This window comes from Mus caroli, chromosome 9, assembly GCF_900094665.2.
Source record: "Mus caroli chromosome 9, CAROLI_EIJ_v1.1, whole genome shotgun sequence".
NCBI classification, from domain to species: domain Eukaryota; kingdom Metazoa; phylum Chordata; class Mammalia; order Rodentia; family Muridae; genus Mus; species Mus caroli.
Window position 1 is genome coordinate 71,160,542 of NC_034578.1, and position 7,735 is coordinate 71,168,276.

General features: G+C 44.3%; 1 protein-coding gene across 4 annotated transcripts in view; it reads left to right on the plus strand.

Moving 5' to 3' along the window:
* Window positions 1-752: 752 nt before the first annotated feature.
* Wdr72 (WD repeat domain 72) overlaps window positions 753-7,735 on the plus strand; it is a 169,653-nt gene continuing 162,670 nt past the window's right edge. For 3 of the 4 annotated variants that reach the window (XM_029482131.1, XM_029482129.1, XM_029482130.1), the window contains exon 1: window positions 782-1,117. The gene's annotated coding sequence lies outside the window, so the exon portion shown is untranslated. Of the gene's footprint in view, window positions 1,118-7,735 lie in introns of all 4 variants that reach the window. The other variant, XM_021173138.1, reaches the window with a different exon arrangement.

Sequence of the window (7,735 nt, forward strand, 5' to 3'; positions counted from 1 at the left end):
AGCACTTGAGAAGCCAGACATTATAGGGGTGTTGGGGGCTAAAAATCTCTGTCCACCTATTTGTAGGGGTTCTCCTAATCCAGAGACCTCATGGTTTGAAGGATAAAAGAACTGAGTGACCCAAGAATGGCAGAGGGCCATTTTTCCAATTTTTCCAATCCATTTTTCCAATCTACCCTGTCAATTAAAGTACTTGACCATCCTCTCTTCCCCCCACCTTCCCGTGTGTGTGTGTGTGTGTGTGTGTGTGTGTGTGTGTGTGTGTGTGTGTAAGCTAGACAATAAAGTGATGTTCCTCAGGATTTTGAGACAAGGTCTCTCACAGCCTGGAGCACAGGGCTTTAGCCAGGTTGCTGGCCTCGGGGATTAGCCTGTCTGCCTCTCCCCAGAACTGGTATTGTAAGTGCACAGGCCTCCAAGCCAGACATTTTTACTGGCTTCAGGACCCCATTCCTGTGGGGTGAGCATTTTACTGCCTGAGTTTTTTCTTAGGCCTCTTAGCAGTCTCAACAGTGCAACTCAGCTCTCCAGGCTCACGGGGAATCTCTCACCCCTCATCAAAGTTCTTAGTGCTCCTGGCACCTGGGCCCTTTGCTGGGTGCAGTGTCCCTGGAAGGATCGGCCCTGGTCAGCAGCAGGCAAGTCCACTGCAGGAGGGCGGTGGGAAGCAGGCAGACCAGAGCCAGCTGGGTCAGCGCCGGCCTGGGCGGGGCAGACAGAGGCCGGTGGAGGCGGATCCGACCTGAGGCCTCTGAGCCCGGCCCTGTCACCTGTGGGTTTGGTTCAGCTCCGGGAAGGCGCCCAGCTCCTCCCTCTCTGGGAATCTGAACATCCGTGGGAGTGGGCTGCGGACAGCTGCATGTAGTGTCCCCACTTTGGGTTCTGCTGGGAAACTGCTCCCCGATGCTTTGGGAGACTTGCTTTTTTCCCGTGGAGAGAGTTTCTCGGACTTTTCAACTAGCTCCCTCCGCAGCAGTAGGAAGGACTCTGGTGGAGGTGAGCTCTTACTGGCTGTGACAGCTGAAGGCTGCTCCCAGCACAGAACTGAGGAAAGCCCCTGCTCCCACCTGTAGCGAGACAGCCAAGAAGACCTGCTTTTAACCAAGACCAGACTCTTGTAAGTTTGGACGGGGAGAGGCTAAAAGGGCAGGGGGATGCCTGTTCTAAGAAAACTGGGTAAGGTGACTTGCTAGCAAGACTCCCTCTAGGGCAGTGTTTCCAGTCCAGCAGGAATCTTTCCTTCCAGCCCGTTTGTGTACAGTTAACAATGGTCGAGCCCGGCTCTGCCTTAAACTCTTTCTTCTTCCTCCTGGAGGTCGTCTGTCTAAGGAGTTGAAGGTCAGCTGTTGAACACTAGGCCAATTTGGGGGAATACTTTTTCAGCTAATGCACGTACTCAGAATCTGTCATCTCCCTTTTCTGTCTGCCTCTGCCCCTGTGCACATAGAGGGTTTTCACTTTCTCTATCTTCCCAACTCCCCCACCCCACCCCATCCCCACCTTTAAGTTGTATTGTCCCTATACAATATTTTTATTAATTCTTTGGAAATTTTATATATGCAAACAATGTATTTAGATCATTCATATTCACTTCCACTATGTCCCTTAATTCCACCTAAATCCACTTCACCATGGCACTCCCCCTTCCCAACATCATGTTGGTTTTGTTTGTTTGTTTTGTTTTGTTTTTAAATAATCCATGGAGTCTGATTGTGCTGCCCATATAGCATGTGTTAGAGCCCTCCACTGAAGCATGGTCCATCTAGCAGGGCCACACCCCTACTACCTCTTCCTGGACTTGAAGTCATCAGCTGTTGGTAGTTCCACTGCAAGGGGGTGGGGGCCAGTCAGCCCCTCCTCCTACTTTCTAGAAATCTCAAGAATTCTGGAAGAGGAAAGTAAGCTCTTTTTCTAACAAGTGCTATGCATACTTGGGGTCCTTTTTCTCCTCCTCCTCTCCCTCCTCCTCCTCCTTCGCTTCCTCCTCCTCCTCCTCCTCCTCCTCCTCCTTCTTCTTCTTCTTCTTCTTCTTCTTCTTCTTCTTCTTCTTCTTCTTCTTCTCTCTCTCTCTCTCTCTCTCTCTCTCTCTCNTCTTCTTCTTCTTCTTCTTCTTCTTCTTCTTCTTCTTCTTCTTCTTCTCTCTCTCTCTCTCTCTCTCTCTCTCTCTCTCTCTCTCTCTCTCTCTCCATCACCTGTTCCTTTGTTTCCTTTAGTTCCTTCAGTACTAAGCCCCTCAAAAGTATATTCAAGAATGCACTAAAAGAGAAGGGTAGTCCTTCCTGTGACGCTCTAAAAGGAGGATTTTCAAAACCACATCTTCTGTGTTGAGTCCAATATCACTGCTTCTTTAAGGGGATAGATATTTGTAAATTGGAACTTCTTTCTCAAGATAATGTCAGTGGCCAGACTTTACCATATGTAAAGGAACTTTCACCGTCTTTAACCAAGAGGGGACATAAGAAATCTGGGGATCTCATGTGTGTGCTCTCTCAGTCTCATGGAGAAAGAGTATGGTTAAATCCTGAGATATTTGGCAGTACCTTGAAAGTATTGTTGTGGACCATTCCAGGGTTTTTAGGCTGCTGCTTTTAGATATCCCAACAGCTTGACAACTTGCTTATTATTTCTGTTAAATAATAATAATAATAATAATAATATTTACAGTCACTCATAGTGGTAGCCTCTGTAACTGCTCTGCCAGCTCATTGTAGGCGAGACTTCTCTGAATCACTTTTTAATGTAGTTTTTTTTTTTTTTAACCCGTTTTTAAGATATCTGGACTCTGCTCTCTTCTATGCAGAATCAGAGGCCAGAGGTTACAGTGAGAACCTGGTGGAAAAAAATTGAACTGTGTTCTGAATTCCAGTTACAGCTCATTCTTGAAGTCCCACTGAGTCCCTTCCCATATTGATTTTGTGGTCTCCAAAAGTCCTTAATGTGTATGTGTGTGTCTGTGTGTGTGTGTGTCTGTGTGTGTGTGTGCACGCACACACATGCGAATGTGTGTATTTTCTCTTAGCTTTCAGGATGTGGACTTATCAGGAAGACTATCTGAACTCTTCTTAGCATGCCGTTACCTATATCTAGTGCTGGGGAGCACTGCTCGGCAGAATTTGGACTGTGGACTTTCCTCTTGGTTCCAGAAAGTGTTCTGGCATGCTGGACTCCTTGGCAGCTGACTAAGGACATGAGGTTTAGGATTGGTGGGACCTTAGACGAATTACTTTGCTCTCCATGTCTCATTTCCTCCTGTCTAGAGTTTTTAATACTCTAGGATGTTGTGCTGCGCATTGAAGGCATGCATACCATGAACAGTACAGGGCCTGCAGTTAATAGTCATTCAACAAATGGGAATAATTTCTCCAATGTTCTTTTTCTTATGATGGAGAGCATTTGCTGCTCTTCCAGGGGAGAGAGTTCAGTTCCCGGCACACAGTCAGGCAGCTCATAACTGCTGCCTATAACACCAGCACCAAGGGGATGCCTCATTCTCTTCAGCCTTCAGGGGCATTCACACACACATGGCACATATGCGAACACACACACACACACACACACACACACATATATATATATATATATATATATATATATATATATATATACATATTAAAAGCAGACCAAGAACATATTATCTGGTATAATTTGGAATAAAGCCTAAAATTACATTTCCTACTATTGCTACTGTCCTGTTCTCCAAACACTGTGGGCGCTGCTTTAACCAAGGTGTGTGTGCCCTCAGTCTGAAATTCGAGGAAGGTCCTTCTGCTCTGCACCAGTTCTCTTATCAAAAAAGTAATCTGCATTCCTACAGGAGCCTGATGATATCACTAGTCCAAACGCCACTCATTGCTTCCTTCTGAGCTATTTGAGTGAATGTTAGGGAAAAAAATCTTATGGAAGAGGTATTGGGGGATAGATTTATTACTTTGGAGCACAAAACGCTAACTGAACATTTTGAAAAGGAACTCTTATAGAATCTTACCATCTTGATTTCATTTTGGTATTGTTAGCTTTCAGCATCATTTTTACATATAGAAACCTTTCCCTTTCAATTCTGATGCGTACACATGTATGAGTTCCCTCTCTCTCAAGTGTTGTACAAGTTGGCTGAATATGACTTCATGAATTCAAAGAGTTTTGTTACAATGCCCTGCAGAGTGTGGGAAAAAATTCTACCTGCCGTGTAGGTATAATCACTAGACAGAAAAGGGAATTTAATTACTTTAGATTCTGTTCATTGAAGAGAAAAAAAAATTATTCTACACACTAGCCCTGTAGGTCACTGAAAGCCCAGAGCAGACCAGGCCTGCATTCACATCAAAGCATGGTTATCTGGCAAAAGAAATTAGGTGAGAATTATTTGGGGGAGGGGAGGGGATTCATTCCCTTTGTTTGTTTTCTTTGACTTAGTGAATTAACTTGAACATTTGTTCATTGTGCTGATGATATTCATAAGGTCCTGACAGCTTCAAGCTGAGGTTCAGTCAAGCTGCTTAGCTTAACTATAAACATCTCTGGAATCCTAGTCTATGTTCTGGTTCCTGGACTCAGCGTGAGTGAGAGGTTCCATCCAGTGGGAAATCCCAAGAGTCTTCATTTGAACAGAACTCGAAGGTGATGCGGATCTCATAGAAATCATCATTTTGTGCAAATGGTGCACTTGCAGGTGTGTGTGTGTGTGTTCCTTGTGTATACAGGTGCCAATGTGGAGGCTAGACATCAACATCAGCTGCCTTCCCTGATTTCCTTTCATTTTTCTCTCTCACTGAACCTGGAGATTGCTAAGACTAGGCTGGCCAGAGAGCCTCAGGAGTCAGCCTGTCTCTATCTCTCCAGCACTGGGAATATAAGCATGCTACCATGCCCAGCTTTCAAAAAGTGAGTCCTGGAAACCAAACTCAGATCTCTGTGCCTGCTTGGTAAATCAACACTTTATTAACTGAGCCATGTCTCCAGCTTCTCCTCTTCCTCCCCCTCCTCCTCTTCCCCCCTCTTTTCTAGCATATCTGAGACTCTGTGTTATATATGTATCATACAGGTGTGTAAACAAACATGCATGTACACATGTGTGTGGAGACCAGGAATCAACATCAGGTGGTTTTTTAAATCTTTTTTCCCCTGTCTTACATTTTAAGGCAGGGTTTTTCACTGAGACCAGACCTCACTAATTATCTAGTCTGGCTGGACAGGGTTTCCCTTAATTTGACTCTTTTTTCTATTTTTAGTACCAAAAGAAAGCGTCACCCAAAACAGTTATTTCTAATCACTTGCAGATGAAGTAAGGCCTCAGGGTATCAAGAGTTACGACAAGTGAATGAGTTCAGGACTAGGAAGGTGGGGCTCGTTTAGTTATCAACTATTTTATTAGATTGTTCCATATTTTCTCTCAGCTCTGAATATAAATTCCTATCTCATTATTTCAGTATTTGACTTGGCCCCCACTGTGAATCCTCCTCACTCCCCATCTAGGCCGGGCAAATTCACCCTGTGTCCAACATCCCACGTATCTTTTGGAAACCTGGCTGCAGTCTTTATCCCTCAGGCTACATAGGTTCCCTGATCTGTATGCATCGCAGGGGAGTGGGATGCTTCCTCTCAGAGTTTGGCAGACCACAGTGTCAGGTACTTCATAAGGGTGCATTGGGGCGAATCAACTCCCACTTTATGCATGACTATAGAATCCAAATACTTTTTGTGATACACTTTGTAGTTTTCTCCTCTTTCAACTGAGAGAAACCTTAAGTAATACTCCATGCCTGCTTTTTAAGAAACATGGTACATCCAATTATAATCATTACTTCAGAAAGGGACTTTCTAATTGCCTTGTTTTTCTCATCTTTCCATTTACTTATTTAGCTTAAGAGAAACACAGAGTGATTCTAAGCAGCTTTGCCATGCCCTGGATGCAGAGGCAATTGATTGCTTGTTCTGTGGTCCCACAAGGGCAGGATTTGGAGAATTCCATTTCCCTACACTTCCGTTTTCTACTGAAAAAAAAAAATCTCTTGACAGGGAGAGTTTCAACCTTTTTTAAAATTTATTTTATTTTTTATTCTTTTCGGTGAAAGAAAGCAAGTCAGAATGACCCTTGAATTGCTAATGCCTGTCACCTGGAGAAGGAGCAAATTATTTTCTGGCCTCCGTGTTGCCATGTATAGAACATGTGTTCTGAGTAGCTGCTGTTTTTCACGGCCTCTTTTGCCAGCTGAGGTGCAACATAAACTATTTTAATTAATACCGTGTCACCAAAAGGGATTGAGGTAGCCAATTGAATTCTGCCAAGATAGAGTCTTTTGATGAAAACATATCTTTATTGATTGAGGATGAAAAAAAATCATTCTTAAAATGAAATCCAGAGAAAAAAATCACGTCCCTCAGAGAAAATTTCTGAGTGGCAGGCCGAGATTAACATCATAAAATTGAATTTGTGCTTCAAGCCTTTGATGTAATCAGCAGCTGGGAGATGGCGCTGCCCTCGCTGTGTGCCCTCCGATTATTGTGGGGAATGAAATAAGGGTTTCTGGTGTCCCTCCTCCAAGAAATACAAACAAGGTATTACCAGGTAGTTTCTTGCTAGTTAAAATAGGTTGGATCGATTGGAGGCCTCTTAGGCCCTCATTGGCCCATGAACTGTAGGAGTTGAGCATTTATTTATGCCCCAGGGACAGAATTTGTGGCTGTTGCTAGAGTGACTTCCTTGGTCAGTAGGAACCTAGCAGAGCAGAGCAAAGGGGTCCTCCTGACCAGGGACTGCTTTGTGATTGGACAGGAAGAGACTGGGAAAGGTTAGAAAGAAACACAGTGCTGAGTCTTGGTGCAGTCAGTATGGGGACTCCTAGCTGGAAGGCATGCCCTGTGTGGACATCATCTCAGAGTTGGAGATCGTAGATGCCTAGTCACTTCAACAGGTTCTCTCCTATTTTTGTTTAGTCCCGGTACTTGAAAGACCCACCGTCCACACCTTTGACTCTGTGGGTATAAACAATTGCATCTGTAGACCAAGTACAAAAATCTCTTAGCAGATTCACCATCAGACTCAAGAGTAGCTTGAACCTTGATCACCCTGTGCCTGAGCTCAAGTTGTATTTGTTTTGTGTTGTTTCCTTTTCTTAGGGGTACAGGTTTGCTCATGTGGACTTTAACCAAAAGACGATGCTATTCTGACCCTCACTCTCAATCTCCTTGAGATGTGGGATGGGCTTTGAGGTCAAACAGACATGGGGTGTAATTATATCTCACCACGGAATTCAGCTTTGCCAAGCCTCTTTCCCGCAGGTAATCACTAAATGACAGGTATGCAGATGAAATAGGGAAGGTGGTAAATGCCCAGAGCGGTGTTGAGGCAGTGACTGGCATTTAGTTAAGCATGTGTAAGTGGGATATGTAAGGTTTCCTTATGACTGAGAAGGGGAGGAAAAGCCAAGAGAAGTTTGGATGTGTTCTCAAAGAAGGAGACATGAGAGGAATCAAGGCCAAGGAGATTCCTTGTCATAAAGTAGTAACATGAGGAATACAAAAAGAAAATGAGCTGTCTGATTTATGACAGAAATCCCAAATAGGTAAGAAGGGATGGGTAAAGGTGCTTGCGGCCAAGACGGAGAGCCTGAGTTCAATTTTCAGGACAGGCTTGGTGGAAGGAGAGAACCAACTCTCACAAATTGTCTTCAGACTTTACACACACACACACACACACACACACACACACACACACACGAGAGAGAGAGAGAGAGAG